This window comes from the organism of the source record quoted next, unplaced genomic scaffold (genome assembly GCF_019419815.1).
Source record: "Pyrus x bretschneideri cultivar Hongxiangsu unplaced genomic scaffold, Pyrus_bretschneideri_v1 Contig7, whole genome shotgun sequence".
Classification (NCBI taxonomy): domain Eukaryota; kingdom Viridiplantae; phylum Streptophyta; class Magnoliopsida; order Rosales; family Rosaceae; genus Pyrus; species Pyrus x bretschneideri.
The window spans coordinates 191,944-212,866 of NW_025999809.1; the positions used below are offsets into that span (position 1 = coordinate 191,944).

Sequence of the window (20,923 nt, forward strand, 5' to 3'; positions counted from 1 at the left end):
ACTAAATCATGGGACATTGATTTTTTACGTCCCTTCATTTCCGAGGCAGAGATCAAGGCTATTCAAGATATTCCTTTGGGATCATTCACTCATAAGGATCGATTGCTTTGGTCTGGAGCTAGAAATGGTAGGTATTTGGTTTGAGTGGGATACCACAGGATTCATGCCCAAAGGTCGTTGGTTGGGGCATCTCACACCTTGGTTCCTCCCAACTCGGAGGATTCGATTTGGAAGGTTGTGTGGAATGTTTAGGCCTCTTCTAAAGTAAAAAATTTCATTTGGCAAGCTGTGAAGGAAACGTTGGCTACAATGAAGGGATTATTTTCGCGTCAGTCGGCTTCTTCCCCTTTGTTTCTGATTTGTCAGAATCAGGAGGAGTCCGTTTTTCATATGCTTTTGCGGTGTCCTTGGATGAAGACTATTTGTTTTGGCCAGCAGCTGTGTCTGCGGAGTGTTGGTGATGGGATTTCTTCTCTTGATCACTGGCTTTGCAATATGCTTACTTTGGCTTTTCATTGGCAAGATAGAACTCGAATTCTTTCTATTATTTCTTTTTCTTGTTGGTATATCTGGAAGACACAATGTAATTTTGTCATAAATGTTATGCCAATTGTTCCCTCCCAGGTGCTGCATGCTATTTCGTTTTCCTTGGCTTCCTTTTAGGAGGCGCACGGCCCTAAGCCCATTGTTTCTCGTGCTATCCCTGATTCCTCTAGGCCGACTCCTCGTTGGTGCTCCTCATTTTCCCCTACAACAAAATCAACATCGATGTTAGCTGGTCCCAGGTGAGTGGTTCGGCCAGGCTAGCTGCGGTGCTGCGAGATCATAAGGGTCAATTTGTGGTGGCTCATAAATATTCTATTGTTACTCCATTGGTAGTGTATGCGGAAGCGATCGTTGTGCTTAAGGGTAGCGGCTGAGCTGGTTGTGGATTGGATTATTACGGAGTCGGACTCGCTTGAGGTGATTTCCTCCTTGAATGGGAACAACTCTAATGGCAGCTGGGAAGTGTATCCAATCTTAGACAATATTTTGAGGTTGGGATCCTCTTTCCAGGGCTGTCACTGGTCTTGGGTTCCAAGATCGGCCAACCAGTAGGCGGACCTGTTGGCATCGAGGCATAATACGGAGATGTGCGGCACTTGTTAGGTCAGGCGACCTCCATCTTCATTAATTCACATTCTAAACAAGGATTGGCTTCCTTGCCCCCATTAAGTGTTTTTTTTAGTTGTTGGGGTATGGTGGGATAACGTCTGGCCTTTGTGGTAGCGTCTGTTTATTGTTTTCCCTTACACCCTCCTTGTTTTTTGGCTTTGCTTGCCCCCCTTATGGGCTTTTTGTTTTGTTGGATTTTTGCCCTAGTTATGAAAGTTTCCAGTCTTCCAAAAAAAAAAAAATGTAAGTACGATAAAAAATTGGGGCCCATTTGAATTGAAAAAAGACAGCATAATTGAGGCAGATCCCAATGTTGATATAGGTTTGATTTCACATGCTAAAGTCAGAATTTGTGATTGGAAAAATGAACAAAGGCAGTGCCTATGTTGTCCTCAAATGTGAGGAAAAATTTCAGGGCTTCGGTCAATCCTTTTACTATAAGGACTCGAACTTCATTCCACTGGAAGTCATAAAGTTCATAAATTTAAGTGTGGTAAAGAGTGGTAAGGACTCTATTTAGGGTAGATGCTCTAAGTGAAAATAGTTTTCTTGTCTTTCTATAACAATTGTATATCAAAATTGTGACTTGTGTACTAATTTAATATCATTTTCTTTCCTAGTTTATTTTGAGTTTAAAGCTATCGCATAAATCAGTTTTATTATCTTTTTATTACAATTGGAGTGCGAATTTGCTCACCAGCCCTTATAGGTGGTGAGCGTTACAACAACCCATTAAACCATAGAATTCTCAATTAATTATTACCAGAATGTCCAAATACCAAAATACCGAAAACCTTGTTGAACAAACCTCTTTATGTATTGCATCAGACTCTGAAAGCCTTGTTGAATAAACCCCCTTATGCACTGCATCAAACTCTTTGGGTGAGAAAGAATTCATCCACGAGTTCACTAATTTTAAGCCAAGCTCTTTCCAGACCACTGAGTATTGAAACCACGTTGTCTTTCTCTTTCTTTCTTTTCTTCTTCGAACTAACAAAAATATTTCTCGCACAGTAGAAACAAAGTTTGATTCTTTCTAGAAATTCTAATAACCTATAGAACGTTTCATGGAAGATATTAGGCTTCAAGACTTTAATTGACTCCTTCCTTGCATTCAAACACTTGTTGATAGTTCCATGCATAATTCATGCCAAACGGAATCATAAAACTGAATTTTATGAGTCATTTCCTTGTATATAGACAAACCACATATGATGAACTCAAGTTTGGCTTTTCTATCCGCATCACTGTTCTCATGAACTAGCAAAGCATCAATAGTGTCATGTGCTTAATTGATAGAATCTTTTATCTTCAAACCACTTTTAAACAAAGACATGAAATTGTGTAAATAATCTGATTTGCTCCAACATTTGATATATAAATGGAAAAACACTCCATTTTGTTGTGATGAAGAGATTCATCGACGACCTCTTTGTTTCGACATGTGTCTCCATCTTTAAGATATTCATCATAGATAGGTGGTGAAGTGCAATCATAAAAATAGCCTAGTTCATCATTATCAAACACATTTTCAAAGATAGGTGATAACAATTGGGTTCCCTTCCAATTTGAAATTTCAGACATCACATTCGTTTGTTAGGATCAGTAACTTGGTCAAGTTCAGACTCATAACTGATGGTACAAGACTTAGCAACAACAAGCCAACTCCTAAACCTTGGCATTCTAATAGCCTACCATCATTGATTGTGGTTCCTATTTTTTGATCCACCATGCTTCCTTCGAGCTTCTAAGCATTCCATCAGCAAGGCAAGTAATTCAATTTTTTGTCATAGCTCTTGAATTTCGTCATCTTTTTCAACTCTTAAATCTCCAAGTTCTTGGTTACCACGGCTTCCTCTTACCACCTGTTGGGGGACTTTTAGGTTGAGAGGGACTTGGGCTTTGAGAATCTCCTCTTGTCTCCCTTGGTGCAGGTTCGTGACAAGTCCTGGGATACCTCGAAAGAGATAGATTATCCTAGGAAATACCTTGGTAACATCAACGGCTCGAAGATAGCATAAAAGATCAAGATAATGACTTGCTCAAGTGAAGTGTGGTGCGGAAGCTAGAAGATTATCAGTTTACATGAGAGAGAAGGTTTGCATGGCATTCTTAGATGCATGTTTTGGGTTTTCCTAGGGTGATAGCAAGGCTTCTAATGGTTGAAATGTTTAATGGAAGGCTGTGGAAATAACTAAGGTTGCATGAATGGTGATGCTTGAGGCTTGTAATATGCTTCTGGACTAAATAAAACTATCTGGGCTTCTTCTTGGATGGTTCTATCTTACCGCATTTTCTTTATTTCTCCCTCTGTGTTACTCTAATCCTCTATCTTTATGTAAGTGAAGGGTTCTGCTCTAAGTTTCAAGGGAATACCCCTTTATGGCTTGGTCTTCCCCTTTTTTCTTCTTAGCTATCATATTATTCCTCTTTCGGTGTAAACTAGATGCACTGTTGAGACCTGCAGATTGCTGCTTCCCGAGACACAGCTTGGCATTCCATATGCGCTAAATCTGGTAGCGTGCTTCCTGGCTTTTGTGCGTTGGCTGTCTGTGCTGGCTGGGAAGGGAAAGTCAGCATTAAATGCCTGACTTGCTGGGCTTAACATGCATTTAATGCAAGAATCTACTTTATTCCTAACTAAGGGGGTTGGGTTGCTAGGGAAAGGGATAAACTAAGCTAGTTCTCTCTCCATGATGCCTGCGTGAAATACAAAGGGTATAAGCTTGGATCTTCGGGCTCCCAAGCAGCCCATAGTCTTCCATGACCTTGATTCCACGTAGGCTTGATAACCCTCCGTAACCATCCACACCACAATCCACTTGACAAGCCCCGAATATGTGACTTGGGCTTAGCATGAAAAATAACTAGGCTATGCATGATGTTTGGACCTTGAGACTTGGTAGGATTGGTGTGTGACATTTTTGGGCCCTAACATTAGCCCACTTGATTATTTAAGCTATGAGATATCTTGAGTGGGCTAAATCATCAAACCCAAGCCCAAGGGATTTCTTTCCTTTTTCTCATTTTTTTTTCTCTTTTTTTTTTTTGGTTAGAACGTGAACTTCCTGATGGAATTCCTTTTCTTCCCACGTGGCAGTACATAAATCCCTGCCGTTGTGCTTCCTTGCTTCCCGTGCATGTCCAATCATATGGAGGAACTTTGAGTATTCCCATGAATCGACTTGGTAACCGTTACAAACTGCTCTTCTCCCTAGGACAAATATTTAATTTGTCCTTGCTTTTTCTCTCCTCCTTTAGTTCTCATTCATTTTTCAAAATTTTCACAACTGTTTTTCTCTCCAAATTTTTCTTTGCTTTCTGCGCTCGTCTGTGTCCTCCCGTTCATACTTCTTTGAGTCTTGCGATAAGGCATTATCCAGGTAAGGAGATTCCTCCCTCGACCCCTCTACTTGCCATGGCGATGAAATTAGGCATGCATATTTCCTCTTTGATTATGCGATCCAAAGATTTTGGGGCTTTAGCATAGATGCACAAGAGGTGTGGATTTTTCCTTCGGGAAATCGAACTTCACTCTTTGGGTAGTTTTGCTATTTCGAAATCATGTGTGTTTGCCCTGTGTGATTTCTCTCTTGTTTTCCATGTATGTTATGCAATTGTCATTTAGCCTAGCATTTTTGCATGTTGGTGCGTGCTTGAACGGAATCAGTTGATTAATTGCATTGATCTGCCTGTCACGATTAGCTTGATTGCATATAACTTGTATTTTGCTTGGGTACATGTATGCCATAATTTCCCTGGCTAGATCTTTTAAGGCTTTGATAGCATGGCATGTGTGGGGAAAGATACATGTGCTTCGCGTGGTAGCATGTAGGGAAAATAGTCTCATGTTAAAGTGCTAGACTTTTGCATGAAAGGTTTTGGACTTTATGCACGTACCCTTTTTGTTTTTCTGGCGCCCGCTCGCTTGTTTTCCCAAGATAGACTTCTTTTCATGTTTTGCTTTGTATGTTTCTTCTTGTATGCTGCATTGGCTTGCAATATCTATGGTTTGACACTTGTTTTCCATAGGTGCATTATGGCTACAGAATCACCAAGGTGTCAGGCTGCGGTTGATGGGTTCTTCACTATTGAGGACCAGCTTCGACGAGGCTAGCCCCTGCCCTTTCTTGGTTCTCAAGGCAAGGCTTTAAAGGATGAAGAGCCTTCCTCAAACTCGGTCCCTCCTATTGATCCCAGGCATATTTTCTGGTGCTGCATTGAGAGTGGGTTGTTTCCTACCATGCCGATCCATTTTGAGTTCTACTGGTTGGCCGAAATAGGTGGATGTTGAGCTCAGCTTTGTCAACCAGTGTGTGACCTCGACAAAGGCCAAAGTTTTGGATGATGTCTTCATGACCAAGAAGCAGGTTGTTTGCCTCAAACCCAAATTTCTTCGTCACGAGGTTAGGAGGTGGAGTACAGAGACCCATACCTTTATCTGTGCCTGGGGAGAGTTTATTCTCACTCTGGAAGATGTTGCCAATATTATGCATCTTTCGATTGCGGGTAATGTGGATCCCTTCCATTACTTCATTCCATCTGCAGACACTGATACTTTTAATGTTTTGAATAAGGGTGCTCCTACTTCCCCGAGCAAGGCTTTTCGCTTCAACGAATGGATCAAACATTTTTAACAAAATAAACAATAGCTGAATTGCAGGTTCAAGGCCATGTTGTGTTTATGGCTAGGCCGCTTCATTTTATGTGATAGCAATGATACCTTCAATCGCCAAGTAATTCCTTGGGCCATGGTGATTGCACGTGGCTAAGTTGTTCCGTTAGCCTCGTTGTTCCTCAAGCTCATCCACTACGAATTGGACCAGCATTACACCTTGGAGGAGCAGGTTGCGGGTAGTGCCCCGTTGAAAAGTTTTATTCGTGCTAGCTTCCTGTAAGTTTTCTTATGAAAACGTGTCAAGGGTTTGAAGATAACTCCCTACCCTTTTGGCGCAGCGAAGAGCCCTTACGTCATTGACTCATCATCTTTCTATCTACCAAAAAAGCTCCTACTGGCTTGTTGTTGGTTTGGGAAGATCTCGGCAAAGAAGTTGGACTTACTTAAACTTCTTGATGATGTGAACATTTTTATTTTCCGTCCATACGTGTTAGTCCCCGAAGGTTTTGCCTCCGTGATGTTTTTTTACCGATATTGTCTATAAAGAAGACTCAAGTGTGACGTTAATCTCTCTTTTCGAGAATTTGGATTTTCCCTCGCTTATCGAAAAATCATTGGCTTTGCTGGCTCATTCAGTCCCTTTTAAGGGGGAAGATAGCAAGGAAATAAGTGTAGTTTACTCTCATTTCCGGGTGCGACGACAACTAGGCTTTGACCAAGGTGTGCCAATGTCTTTCCCCGCTGAAGCTGAGACCTCTTTCAACTATATTTTTTGAAGTTCTGTGTATGAGCCTCAGGTATGTTTTTGCCTTTTCCAGTATATTACCAATCGAACCCGAGTAGGTGGCATTTCTAAAGGCCATGCCGCCTACTGGTTGAAGTGTTTTTCTATCATTGCTAAGTTTCATAGTGACAAGCATCTGAGATTGTCGCCCAGTGTTGTCAGCCATCCCTGACTGGTGCTAGAGCCTGTACCGACCGCTTCCGGTTTGAGCGCGCTGGTGCTCTACTATAGCTGAAGAAAGCAATGTTTCAGGTGGTTCTTCCCGGAGTACGAAGAAAAATAGGGTGTCTAGTATCGACGAAGGGAAGTCTATAGGACGAGGGAAGAAGGCGACTTCGGGTATATTTTCTTAGCTTGCATTCTTTTGTTAACTTTCCTTTTGCATGCTTTTCCTAAGTGTTTTACATGTTGGAACTCAGATGATGCAGTGAAATGATTCAAGCCACGGGTAACAAAGGATGATCATCTCGGTAGTAAGCCTGATGTCTCTTCTAGCCCAAAGAAATCGAAGAGTGAAGGTTCCTCGGGGAAACCAATGCTTGGTAATTGGTCCTATTCGCCTGTTCCTTGCTTTCATTATTTTGTGGTTTCATGCTAATTGTAACTTTGTTACAGCCAAGACCCCTGCCAAGGAAGTAGCTCCTGCTAGCCCTACTCGTAGGACTAAGAGTGCCCAAACGATTACCTTTTCTGGCACTCCCAAGCCTCCTGAGTTCTTTGATATTACTAAGACAAGTGAGGAAAAACAAAGCGTTAGGGAAGTTGAAGGCGATGAGGCAGCTAGAGAAGGTTTGGCCACCGAGGAAAGTAGCAATACAAGTGCAAAATCTAACCCTGTGAGTATGGAACATCCTCAGGCTTCCCAAGGGAAGGATGAAAATAGTGGCAAAGAACCAAGCAGCAAGGATGACAGTAAGAAGAAGATACAGAGGTATGTCTCCTTGTTCTTAATTGATGTCTGCTTTTGCATGAATTTGATACCTTTAGCTTTCCTTTTAAGCCTTTGAAATTTTTGCTCAAGCTTGCATGTGCGTATAGCATGTTGATTTGTTGGAATTCTACCCTAGATAACTTCTATGGGTTATGCTACTTTGTGTCTCTGCTCGTTGATCTATTTCTTTACTTGTGCATATTTTCTTGTTTTCCTTATAGGTGAGTACCAGTATCGTAGACGCTACAATAAGCGTTAATGTTCCTAGTGGCATTGTTCCCGAGTTTACAAAGGATGCCGCAATGGGCAGTAATGTTCTGCCGGCAGACATTGTACATCCTCCAAAGGTTATTTCCCTTGAGGAGCAAGCTTCGATGAAATAGTGGGTGTCGTGGCATGATGCCCTTAAGAAGCTCAAGCTAACATTGCCAATGAAGCTAGAGTGCTAAGTTTGATTGAGGAATTGATTCCCTCCGATGAGGCTTTCTCTTCCCAGATCGACTTTAGGGGAATGAAAGTTCATTCTGGACTAGCTGGAGCGTTGGGCAAGCTCTTTGAGCGTGCTGGTGATGTAGATGTGAGCTTGATAAGTCTATATCCCTTTATACATAGGATTATCTTTGAAGAACTTGGGGCTTTACTTTACGATATGGAGCATACTTCTCCATTCTAACTCACCAAGCACAAGCTGCTATGTTGGCAGGATATGATCAGTGATGTAGCTGCTCTAGGCATGCCGGTAGATTCCCTAATTGATAAGTTGGGAGAACTGCGCGATACTATGTTTGGGCTTCATCTCGAAAAGGAGAAAGGTGTCCTAGATCAATTTGTATCCCTTTATACATGGGATTATCTTTGAAGAACTTAGGGCTATACTTTACGGTATAGTGCATACTTCTCCATTATAACTTACCGAGCACAAGCTGCTATGTTGCCAGGATATGATCAGTGATGTAGTTGCTCTAGGCATGCTGGTAGATTCCCTAGCTGATAATTGGGAGAGTTGTGCGATACTATGTTTGGGCTTCAGCTTGAAAAGAAGAAAGGTGTCTTGGAACAATTTGTCTCCCTTTATACATAGGATTATCTTTGAAGAACTTATGACTCTACTTTACAGTATGGAGCATACTTCTCCATTATAACTCACCGAGCACAAGCTGCTATGTTGGCAGGATATAATCAGTGATGTAGCTGCTCTAGGCATGCCGATAGATTCCCTAGTTGATAAGTTGGGAGAGCTGCGCGATACTATGTTTGGGCTTCATCTCGAAAAGGAGAAAGGTGTCCTAGATCAATTTGTCTCCCTTTATACATGGGATTATCTTTGAAGAACTTAGGGCTATACTTTACGGTATAGTGCATACTTCTCCATTATAACTCACCGAGCACAAGCTGCTATGTTGCCAGGATATGATCAGTGATGTAGCTGCTCTAGGCATGCCGGTAGATTCCCTAGCTGATAATTGGGAGAGTTGTGCGATACTATGTTTGGGCTTGAACTTGGAAAGGAGAAAGGTGTCCTGGATCAATTTGTCTCCCTTTATACATGGGATTATCTTTGAAGAACTTATGACTCTACTTTACGGTATGGAGCATACTTTTCCATTATAACTCACCGAGCACAAGCTGCTATGTTGGCAGGATATGATCAGTAATGTAGCTGTTCTGGGCATACCAATAGATTCCCTGGTTGATAAGTTGGGAGAGCTGCACAATATTATGTTTGGACTTCAGCTCGAAAATGAGAAAGGTGTCCTAGATCAATTTGTCAAACTCAACAAATTGACACGTGCTCTCGAACTGTAGTGCAAGGAACTAGAAGTTGAAAAGCTTAAGTTGAAGAAGTTGGTCCGTGTGAGCTCCAAGGAAATAGTTGTTTGCCTCCAACTCGCAGTGAACCAGTTGCATGCTAACACCTTTGACAGTTCCTCCGAAAGGTGGTGTTCTGAGCTTAACTCCTCACATTTCCTCAACTGCATGTTTTGCATGACTGTTTGCATTTTTCTAACCATCGACCTTTATTTATTGGCAGAGCATGAACCTTAAGATGTTGAAGTAGCGGGTTATGAAAAATATTGCTTTCCTCACTCCACCTTTACTTTTAGTTGTAATTTTCATTTGGACAGCTAGTTTATTGCTTTTCGTACAATGGCTATAGGGCCGCTTTGCTTTGTATTTTGCTGATTTTTGTTTCACTTCTTCCTTTGTCTATGGATGCTGATATTGAATTTAGCATGATACTTATGATGTCTTTAATCTTCTTGCCATAATGTTGACTTTTTCTTGCATGAGAATTTGCTGGATAGGCTTCTGTTTAGGCTTTTGAGACACATGTTTGAGCTTTTGCCTGTTTTCCTAGGGGAAATAGCTAATCCTGCCGCTTAGCCTTTTACCAGCGAACTTCCCCAAGGAAAGATGAAAAAGATGTCGTAGCTTCCATAAGGAAGCAGAGCAAGCTAGGAAAGCTTGGCTTGCTGAGCATTGATAGGCTTAGCTTTGATTTGCATTGATAGGCTTCGCATTGATTTGCATCGATAGGCTTAGCATTGACTTGCATCGATAGGCTTAGCATTGATTCGCATTGATAGGCTTAGCATAGTATCGATCTGCCTTGATAGGCTTAACGTAGCGTTGATTTGCATCGATAGACATTGGCATACTGCATAAGTATAGCTTTGAAAAGCTTTAGTTGCTTGACTTAATGGTTTCGCATGGCGTGTTGGTTTAGTATGTTTGCATAGGCATCGAACCATTGAGTAGCTTGCATGGCATTTATAAGCTTGGCATGGGCTTTTTTTTAGCCTTAGCATGATTTGCCCCTTAGGGCGGCTTGCTTGGTGTGGGCTTTTCTTGTAGCCTTGGCATGATTACTGTTATAGCTTGTTTAGAAGAAATCATTCTAGTTACTCTTGCTAATGTAAAGAAAATGAATGTACCAAAGATTTTGACAAAATGCTCCTTCATTTCATTAAAATTTAGGGTACATCTATCGTTGCATGGCTTTATAAGGCCTCATAGAGTAAGCAAAATGATCATTGCATAAATGGAGCTTGTTCTTCTAAAATAGGCATGAGCGTCTTAGCAGTAATACGACTTTAGCCATTTTGCATTGATAGGTTCCGTTAGCATACCTTGCTTGACCGAAGTCAAGTAGTAGTAACCACTTCGATAAGCTTCATTGATTACAAAAGGTCTTCCCCAGTGTGGGGTGAACTTCGAAAGTCCATAGATTTTTCTCCTTATGTGCTCGGTTGTCTTGAGGACGAGATTTCCTTCCTTGAAGGTATGTGGCTTGACTGTGCGGTTGTGGCTCTGGTAACTTGTTGGTGGTATATGACTGTTTTCCTAGCCGCTTCTGCCATTTTTTCCTTGAGTAACTTAAGGTCTTTCCACCTCCAATTTGCACATGCTGCAGCATCCCATTCCATGTAGTTGAAGGCTGAAACTCTTGTCGTAGACATCATCATTTCCACAGGTGAAATAGCTTCGGACTGATACACCAAGGAGTAGGGAGAGAAACTCACAGCGTTCCTTGGAAATGTACGATAGGCCCATAGGACGTCTAGAAGATGTGTACACCAGCCCCCAACCTTGTGTACTAACTTGCTTAGGATTCTCAGCAATGTCTTGTTGGAGCCTTCGGCTTGACCGTTTCCCTAAGGATAGTAAGGCGAGCAGTGATGCTTGAACTCGTAACCATCAAGTGTGGCACTTACTTGTTTGTTCACAAAAGGTGTGTCGTTGTCACTCATGATTTTGTAAGGTATCCCAAATCGGCAAACGATGCATTCCCTAATGATTGGATATTGCGGCTCACGTTACTTTTTTGAGAGGGACTGCTTCCACCCACTTTGTGAAATACTCAGTGGCTACGAGGATCTATATGTTGCCTTCAGAAGCTGGATTGATTGTTCATATTAAATCAAGCCCCCAAGTATAGAATGGCCATAGAGTGCGCATGTCTTGCAGTAGCGTCAGAGGCTTGTGGATTAAGTTTCTATGGTCTTGGCATGTATGGCATCTCTTGACCATGTTGTGCATGTCTTCCCTCATGGTTGGCCAATCGTATCTTAGGCTCAACAACTGCTTGTGTAGCTTCTTCATTCCTTGGTGCTCGTCACACTCTCAAGCATGTACCTCATGCATGACTCGTGATGACTCGGATCGCCCAAGGCATCTCAGCAGTTCACCGTTGAATCCTTTTCAGTATAGAGTTGCCTTATCCACTAAGTACCTATTGGCTGTCCCCTTTAGCTTGCATGCGCCCCTTACATTGTTTGGTAGTGTTCCATCGATGAAGAAGGTTAAGTATGGGCACCTCCAATCATCGATGATGGAAACTGCAAATGCCTCTTCTGAGACAGTGTTTTGCTACATTTTGGACATTCGGCTTGGACGAACGTGGTTTATTGCTTCATCTCTGGCCAGTAGTACTCTTTTCTTTGTAGTCGGTGGTATAAACTGATAACTTGGTTGACTCCGTAGGTGGTTTCATGGATCACGTGCAACCACCTTTGTGCTTCTTTTAGTCTAAGGCATCGGGTTAACACTTCTTCAGGTAGACGTTTATAGAGTGTCCCAGTAACATTAATGTACTTCTTAAGGCATTTGATGTTGAGCTCTTTGCTTGACTTGGAAAGTTCCCATTTGACAGTTTCCTTCCAGTCATCACCTTCTGGAGCTTCATCTGGGAAGGGTGCACCAATGGCTAGGGCCTCCCTTCTGATTACAGCAATGTTGGGTCGTTCCTCGACAAAGGTAAACTTGGAGCCAAGTATGGCTAGGGCATTTGCATATCTTTGGTTGTGCCGGGAATGTGTTCCAGCACCATCTACTTGAACCTTGTTATGAGTTTTTCGGCCATAGTGTAGTATGGTGCCAAGGTTATCTCCTTCACTGCGAAACTTCCCTAGACCTAACTCAGGACTAAATTTAAGTTCCCCATGACTCGTATCTTCCTTATGCCCAATTCCTTGGCTGTGGAAAGGCTTATGATGAAAGCTTCATACTCAGCCATGTTATTTATGCATGGAAAGCTGAGCATGAAGGATAGGGTAGTAGTTATCTCTGGCAACACACCAAGAACTTCCTTGGAAATAATGGCCTTTTCTTATTCCGGAAATAATGATAGCATGTTTATCACTGCTTGGCCTTTAATGGCCTTAGGCGTCACACATATAATATCGAATTAGGAAAGTTGAAGCAACCAATGAGCCAAACGGCCAGATAGTATAAGTCTTGTGAGCAAGTACCTTACCAAATCAGACTTTACCATAAGGTGCAGTTTGTGGGCTAGGAAATAGTAGCATAGTCGTTGTGATGCATAGACGAGAGCTAGGCAAAGGCATTCCATCTTTTCATAGCAAGTTTCGGCACCTCTTAGCTACCTGATGACATAATAGATTGGTGCTTCTTCCCTAGCTGGATTGTCCTTGGCAAGTAGGGCTCCAATAGCAGTGCTTGTTATGACTAGGTAGAGCTTGAGCAGAATGCTTGAGACCGGTGCCTTCATGGTAGGAAAGTTAGTGACAAGCTGTTGGACCCGTTGATAGGCTTCATCGCATTCCTTGGTCTATACAAATTCCTTCCCTTTCTTGAGTAGTGGGGCGAAGGCTCTTCTTACTACTGCTAATCCTCGGATGAAGCGTCGAATGTATAACAGCTTCCTTATCAAGCTTTTCAACTCCTTTACGTTTGTCAGGGGCATGAGAGCACCGATGGTGTGTAATTTGTCTGGATCTACATCGATGTTGCACTGATGCACTAGGAAGAACTCGTCTGAGGAAACACCGAAGACGCATTTCTTAGATTTCATCTTCAATCCATATGCTCAACATCTCCTTAGCACTTTTCTTAGCATTTCGTAGTACCCTTCCCTGGTCTTGGATTTCACGATGAGGTCGTCCACATAGTCTTCCATTTCCTTGCCTATCATGTCGTGAAAGATTGATGTCATTGCTCGATGATAGATGGCACCGGCGCTTTTTAGTCCAAAAGGCATGACTGTATAATAAAAGTTTTCAAATGGCGTGCGAAAGCCATCTTCTCAGCATCCTTGGCAGACATCTTGATTTGGTTGTATCCACCAAAACCATACATGAAAGACATTAGGCTTTGCCCTAAGGTTGAATCAATCATGATGTCTATGTTAGGTAGTGGAAACTCATCCTTTAGGCATGCTGCATTAAGATCTCCGTAGTCGATGCATATCTGGATTTGAGCAGTGTTCTTCTTCTTTACTGGGACGTTGTTGGCTAGCCAAAGAGGGTGCTTGAGAGGCTTGATGAATCCGGCTGCCAGGAGCTTTCTACTTCAATTTTGATTTTAGCTTCTATTTTTGGATGGAAATTCCTCCTTTGTTGTACAACAAGCTTGATCCCGGCTGTGTATTTAGCGTGTGGCATACTAAATTTGGATCAAGGCCTAACATCTCTTCATAGCTCCAGGCAAATACGTCTTTGAACTCCTTTAGTTGGCTAACTAGTTCTTTCTTTTCCTTGATAGATAAGTAAACACTAATAGAAATCAATTTTTCCACATAGGGATCATCACTTAGGTTTACCTCTTCAAGCTTTTCCGCCACTGCAGCAGATCCATCGTGCATGTATTTTGGCACATATGTGATTTTCTGCAGGGATTTGCCTTTGGTAGCAGGTGCAGGCATGTCTTCAGTTTCCTTAGGAGCTTCACTTGTTTCAAGTGCAGTGTCTCTATACTCAAGATTTTCCTACCCAATGTGGTCAACCCCCAATCCCGTCATAAGCAGCAGACGACACGGCCATTGGGAAGCACGACCTTAGAGAATCGAAGTGGAGTGTAGGCAAGAACATTGGTCTTTAGCTGTATGCATTTTCTTTTTCCTATGGTGGCTAGGCATTCTTGGTCACTGAGATCTAGAACTTTTTGGCAAGAGGGTAAAGGTATCTTTGAGGTCTGTGATATCTCAGCTTCAGTACTTGAGAAATCATTATAGAACTTGACATTGGAATAGTAAACCTCGTCTAGGTTGAATGGCATCTAGTTTCTTAGGATGCAAATAGGCCTCAGACCAATATTTCCCTTGGAAGGTGGAGGTCAGGAGTTTGTGCTTATTTATCCATGGCTTTCAGAGTAGAGCGTGGTAAGCCATATTGATGTCCATCACATAAAACTTAGTAAATGACCTAATGAGGCCAATCTTTAAGTCCATCTCGATATATCCCATAATCTCCTCACTGCTATTCCCAAACCCATTGATAGAGATTTGAGATTTTACACCTTTAACGTTGGGTCGCTTGTAGCAGTGAGCATTGCCAAGGGCAAAATATTGATAGAGGATCCAGTGTCCACCAAAGCTAGCCTGATGAAGACGTCGTTGATTTGTTCTTCTAAGTACAATGGCCTTTGGTGGTTAAGGAAAGCCACTTCCATGTCTTCTTCATAAGTCAAGATAATGGTGTTGGTGTTCTTAAGGAAAGCCCTATGCGGCTGAGCAGTATAGCATTGAGGGCTATGGTCCTCGGGAACATGCATAAGAGCTTCAGCAGCAGTAATCCTAGCTTCCGGGCCATATTCAAGCTGGTCGAAAAGGGATTTGAACTTCGAGTTTCCCTGGAGGACCTGCGCTACAGTAGGGCTTTGCCATTGGGAAAGGTAACGCTTAATTGCTTCAGTTTCCATGTCAGGAAGGCTGTACAAAGTCACAGCCGTTATTTCTTGGTTGAGCAATGGCTCTTCCAAGGTCCCCACGTTGTATTCTTCTGGCGTATGAAGACTTCGTTGCTTAGGCTTGGGGCAAAATCCATGAGATTTGCATCCTTATCTCCCCATCCTTTAACTTGAGGCTATAGAGTATCATATCTCTGTGGTTTGGCCTATTTGCACCAGTAAGCCTTCTCTATGTTTCCGAAAGATTCCCAGATGGCTTCTGGTGGCTTGGGGTCGTTGATCCACAGGTGGTAGACATCGTCATCTCCAGAGCATGTGATGACAGCTGCCATCTATTTCCCTCAACATTTTGGCAAAGGATCAGTGTTTATGGCTTATGTCTTGCATGGTAGCTTTAGCGTTCCTTCACGATTTTTGCGTAGAGAATCTTTCACAAAGTTTGGCAAACAATAAAGAGATGTCCTACGTACTGATGGTAGCAACAGTACCTAGGATATTTTATGTCTTCCTAAAATAGGGTTTATATTGCCGAGGCAGCTTAATGGCCTCTTCTGTGAGCATAGTATCAATGATAGTTTGGAATTCTTCATCGCTGCACTCTAACGAAGGATATGTTTCCCTATCACTCTCCCTTTCCTTCCCTTTCCAAGGGTTGTAGTCAGATTTGTCATCCACGGCTAGCGTATGATGAGCTTCCTTCTTGTCAATTTTTCAGGATCTCCCCGTGGAAGGCTTGACCGACAAGCTGGTCTTCCTTACTGCCTCCAAAAGCCTCGAGAACTGGCTACAATGATAGGGACCAATTTCGAGGCTTACCTTCGCCAAAAATGGCTAGAATTCGTTGGAGAAAGAGTTGCACAATGAAGGTTATTGTGCAACATGGGAAGGTAAGTTCCAAGGTGTTTTTCTCCTATTTCCAGGTTCTAGGGCTCACCATAAACACAAGGGATGGTGGTGGTGCTGTCTTGATGTGGTTGTAGGTGTGTGGGTGTGTGTGTGTGTATGGCTCGTCAAGGGAGGGAGGAAGGAGTGAGAGAGGGATGAATATGGAGAAAATAATAATAACATGGAGAAAGGAACTCTCTGGAAAAAGATGAAGATAATCAGAAAATGGGAGCATGGGACAAGTGTCAACTAAGGGGAGGTCCAAATTGGGGAAATATCTCCAATTATGAAATTACCTAAATGCACTTGACGTTCAAAAATTCATAAAAACTTTGTTTTAGCTCTGAATTCAATTCCGCTTACTCCCACGCATTCGTAGTAACGATTACTACAAGAATACACTAATAGAGTGGGTTATACATCTCACGATATAAGTGTCGACAAAAGTCAATGATTTTGCCTCAAATGGCATCTTCGTCAATTCACACTTTTAAAATTAATAAAACCATAAAATTAGGGACAGGTTGTTACAACTCTTTTTATGAGAGATACGCCAATATATCAATTAATTTTCCACATATATCATAATTTTTTCCAACAATAATTCACGTTTTAATGAACCAAAGATGCACCATATTAACGTTTAACAACATTAATCAAGAATAAGATCAAATATCATTTCACGAAAGTTAATAAAGCCAATCTCTGTATTTCTCTACATAGATTCCAAGAAATATCACGGTAACTTCAAGCTACAAATACAAGAGTGCACCTTGAGAAACTCTTATTCATGAATCCAGACGGATGAGGGTTTCAGACCTACTTCACATAATCGAATAGGAAATGGGATTCCGAACTAACTCAACAGAATCCAGACGGAGGAGGGTTCTATACCAACACAATGCAACTGAATAGGAAGTGGTATTTAGACCAACTCAACGAAATCCAAATAAAGGACGGTTTCTGACCCACTCAATGAAACAATTCCTAGAATATGTATGGTATTCCGATGCGGATTAACGAAGCAAGACTATAGGCAAACATCCAATATTATGGTCTTCTGGTGCAAATTAACCTGACATAACCACCTATGGAACAATGTAACCAAGTAGGAAGTGACCCCCCCAATGCGGATTAACAAGGCAGCGTCATCCCTAGATGAATATGGGTTTCGTAATGAGGATTAACCAAGCAGGACCATCCATGATCTAATAGTATAGTTCCCCAATGTGGATTAACTAAATATGACCATCCTAGAATGCTTATTGTCCTCCAATGTGGATTAACTAGACAATACCACAGGCATGCATCCAATAGTATAGTCCCCCAATGCAGATTAACTAGGCATGACCACCTATGGAAACCACGTAATCAAGTAGATAGTGACCTATTAAGGCAAATTAACCAGGCAAAGTTACCCATAGAATTCATGCGATCATCTAATGCATATTAACCAGGTAGGATCATCCATATACCACATTACTACATGGTTCAGTCACACAATCACACATCACATACACATACCTCATACAATCCACTTCTCACATCAATCCATAACAATTACAAATGTAAGCACACACATTATTGGTTCAACGTAGCAATAGATATTTAGTCACACAAACACACAAGTTCTACAAGATAATTCTAACATGATTCCCAACCCATCTCCTCCTATTGGCATTTACACATGTCATTAATTCACTAATACCCCAATAAACATGGAAAATCCCGGCAAGACATCACAAACTTAATTCCACATACACATATATGCAAATAATTAATTCCAGCATGTAACTAAGAATTTCACAAACTTAATTATTGATCCATCAATAATATACTTACTAATAGTTCATCCATCACAGCCTTCTTCACATTCTCGGGCACATCTTTCCAAGAACGCCACTCAGCAGTGGGACAATTATTCCTTATGGCTACATCAATCGCATGCGCGAACTCAAAATGTTGCCTCAAATCATTCAGGTTTGTGGCGGGCACGCTCTGATCCTTATTTTTATCCTTCATCTATTCTTGAAGAATAAGGATAGCATAAGTGCATATTTATAGGAAGGTTAGGGCCTTTGCGCGACGAAGGCTTTGTTGAGCAAACATCTGTATTAAATGCGGTATTGATTCCTCTGATTCACCTACAGTGAATGGTCAAAACTGACAGGACCTTGCATGACGAATCCTTGGTCACACAAATGTCCCCTTTTCGTTGTGCAAGTTTTTCGTACCAAAAAAAATAACCCTCGTTTTCTTGCTAACTTTACGCGATGACAACAAATATTTGTTGTGCAAAGTATTCTTGCACAACGAACATTTTCGTCGTGCAAATTTTTTTTTTCCTATCCTGTCTATTTTGCATTACGAAACGTTTTTTTCGTCACGCAAGTACGTCTTGTTTGACGAAATATTGTTCTTCATGCAAGCTGTTTTTTCTACTAGTGTTAATATACTAAAATAGTTAGGGTTATAAGTGATTTGGTGTACTATATGTAAAGTCATATTAATCTAGATTTAAAAAGGTGGAAGTCTACCTTTAGAAGATATAAGAGTAATATTTAATTATAAATTTGACTGAATCTCTCTCTACAGAAAACAAAAGCTACAAGTAAACAATTATTTGATTAGCCATGTATGCATTGGATATATATGGGATAACTTGCACCAGTACACTTAGAAGTTAAATATAACATATAACATCTATCTTGTTCTCACGGATTTCATGACCGGAAGTTGCATGAACTCCATTCTAAACTTGATGTATGGGCCCATTGATGTGACAAAATTCTCTGATCTGATACTGTGTATGATAAGTGATACAGAGGCCCAAAATTCATAGATCCTCACGCCCTCGAAGGTAAAATTCATCAGTGCAATTATTTGAGCCTGAACTTGCCAGATCTGTAAATGTGATGCTTGTGCATGCCTAAAATATGAATTAGGTTATGTCGCATAAATCTGTGTAAAGTAGTGCTTTCTGATTTCAGTGCGTTCATGCATCAATGGTTTTGGTCTACTATCTACAAGCTCATGAATGTGTTCTGTATACTGCATGTCTCCATTGATGAACGCATGGGCCCAAAAATCTGTGCATGAGGTCAATCTGCGTATTGGCTCGATGAATATGCTCCCCTTTGTGTTGCTTGGATCCCGCCCCCAAACTTCAATGTAATTATATTTTGAATGAAGTGTGAGAGAGTGAGAGAGTGAAAGGGATCCGTTAGCATAGAGGTCTTCTCAGCATCCCCACTGTGAGTATCCCTGTACCTCATCTATGCTCCTTCTGTATCTTGTGCTTGCATTTGTGTTGAATTTGACTCCCATGAATATTCTTAATTGTGATGATGAATTTTGTTGTGATGAATGGATGGTTTAATGCATACTGAGATGAATGGATGAATGTATGAATCCACGAGTAGTTGAGATTAGACCGAATCAGTTCCGAATGCAGCCTACAATCACAAATCAAAAACCTAATTAGATAACTAAAGAAAAATAACAAGAATTAAAATTTTCAATTTGTTTTTTCTTTCGATTTTCTGATTTTTTATTTTTTTCTGATTTTTGTAATTAGGAATAAAAACAGGAGAATAAAATGAATGAAATAAAAAGAAAAGAGTTAGAAAAATTGGGTTGCCTCCCAATTAACGTTTTAGTTAACGTTTGTAGCTAGACGTAGAGGAAAGAATTGAAGATCACGTCACTTGTTCCCTTAGAGTTAACCACTTCTTGATAGCATCATACGACAACAGTAGGTATGGAATGAGTTGTTGTTTATCAGTGGTTGAATTCTTCATAATTGCCCTTCTATGTGAATGAATCTTTGTGATCAAATAAGGCTATTTCCAGTGAGGTTTATGTTTACGTCGAGCTGCCTTGAACCTTGTATTTAACACCCACAACCTCTGCACTGGCAGAATTTCTCTACGAGAAATTTGGCTGTCATGGAATTGATCCTAATTTTCTTTAAATTTGATGAATTGTGATGTTTGCGTGTCCAATTCAACAACCAAAATTTTCTGATAAATAGCCGGTTGCTCCGAATCCAAAATGGTCAGAGTAGTCAAAAGCTGATCATGTGATGTCTGATATACTGATTTTGAATCAACAGCTTCTAAAATATCAATTCTTGTGCATTCGTGCAGCCCTGTTGGGAAGGGTTCTGGTGGCACATAAACTTGGGGATGAGAAGATTGTGGGGAAATTGTTTCATGATCAGCAGGTGGTGTTTCCTCCCTTGGGGCATGACTGGCTGGCAGATTGCTCTTCCGTTTCTGCACCAATTTCCTCTTGATCATCATAGCTTTTCCCACAGTTTATTAATGGTTGAATCTGAAATTCTTGATTAGTTCTTTCAATGTACAACTCAATGGATTCCAACAATTTAGAGAGTTTGTCTTCCACCGAAAGCTTTTGTGGCACATTAAACTTCTCAAAATACTGCTCAAGACTTTGAATAGGGATTGTTCCAATGCCTTTTTGAGTCGGTTGTCATATCGATATGCATCTGGTCAAACTCATGAAAATATTCTCTCAGGACACTGCAAAGTATCATGGGCTTCAAATAGCAAGGAGCACAAATTGTAGGGTTAAATCCATAGAAACCCCAAAATGCAAATGTGACCCATAAAGGCGGTCCTCCTGGTTGTATATTGAATCCAAGAAGAGGAACACAGTCCATTGTTGCACAAATTGTAACCTACAAAAAATAAAAATAAAAAAAATCAAATCAAATAAATAAAAAAGTTATATACAAAAATAATTAACTAACAATATGATAAACACAAATTATTTAAAACAATCCTCGGCAATGGTGCCAATTTCTTGATAGGGATTTTACCACCTGCAAAAGTAGGGATAAAAACACTTAAAAATACTTGCAAGAGTACAAAGTTGTCGT

General features: G+C 41.0%; 1 long non-coding RNA gene across 1 annotated transcript; it reads left to right on the forward strand.

Moving 5' to 3' along the window:
* Positions 1–18,840: 18,840 nt before the first annotated feature.
* LOC125472497 lies at positions 18,841–20,426 on the forward strand. The gene is made up of 2 exons (XR_007254460.1): positions 18,841–19,274; positions 20,169–20,426. It is a non-coding gene; the product is annotated as an uncharacterized LOC125472497 (long non-coding RNA).
* The last annotated feature ends 497 nt before the right edge of the window (positions 20,427–20,923 follow it).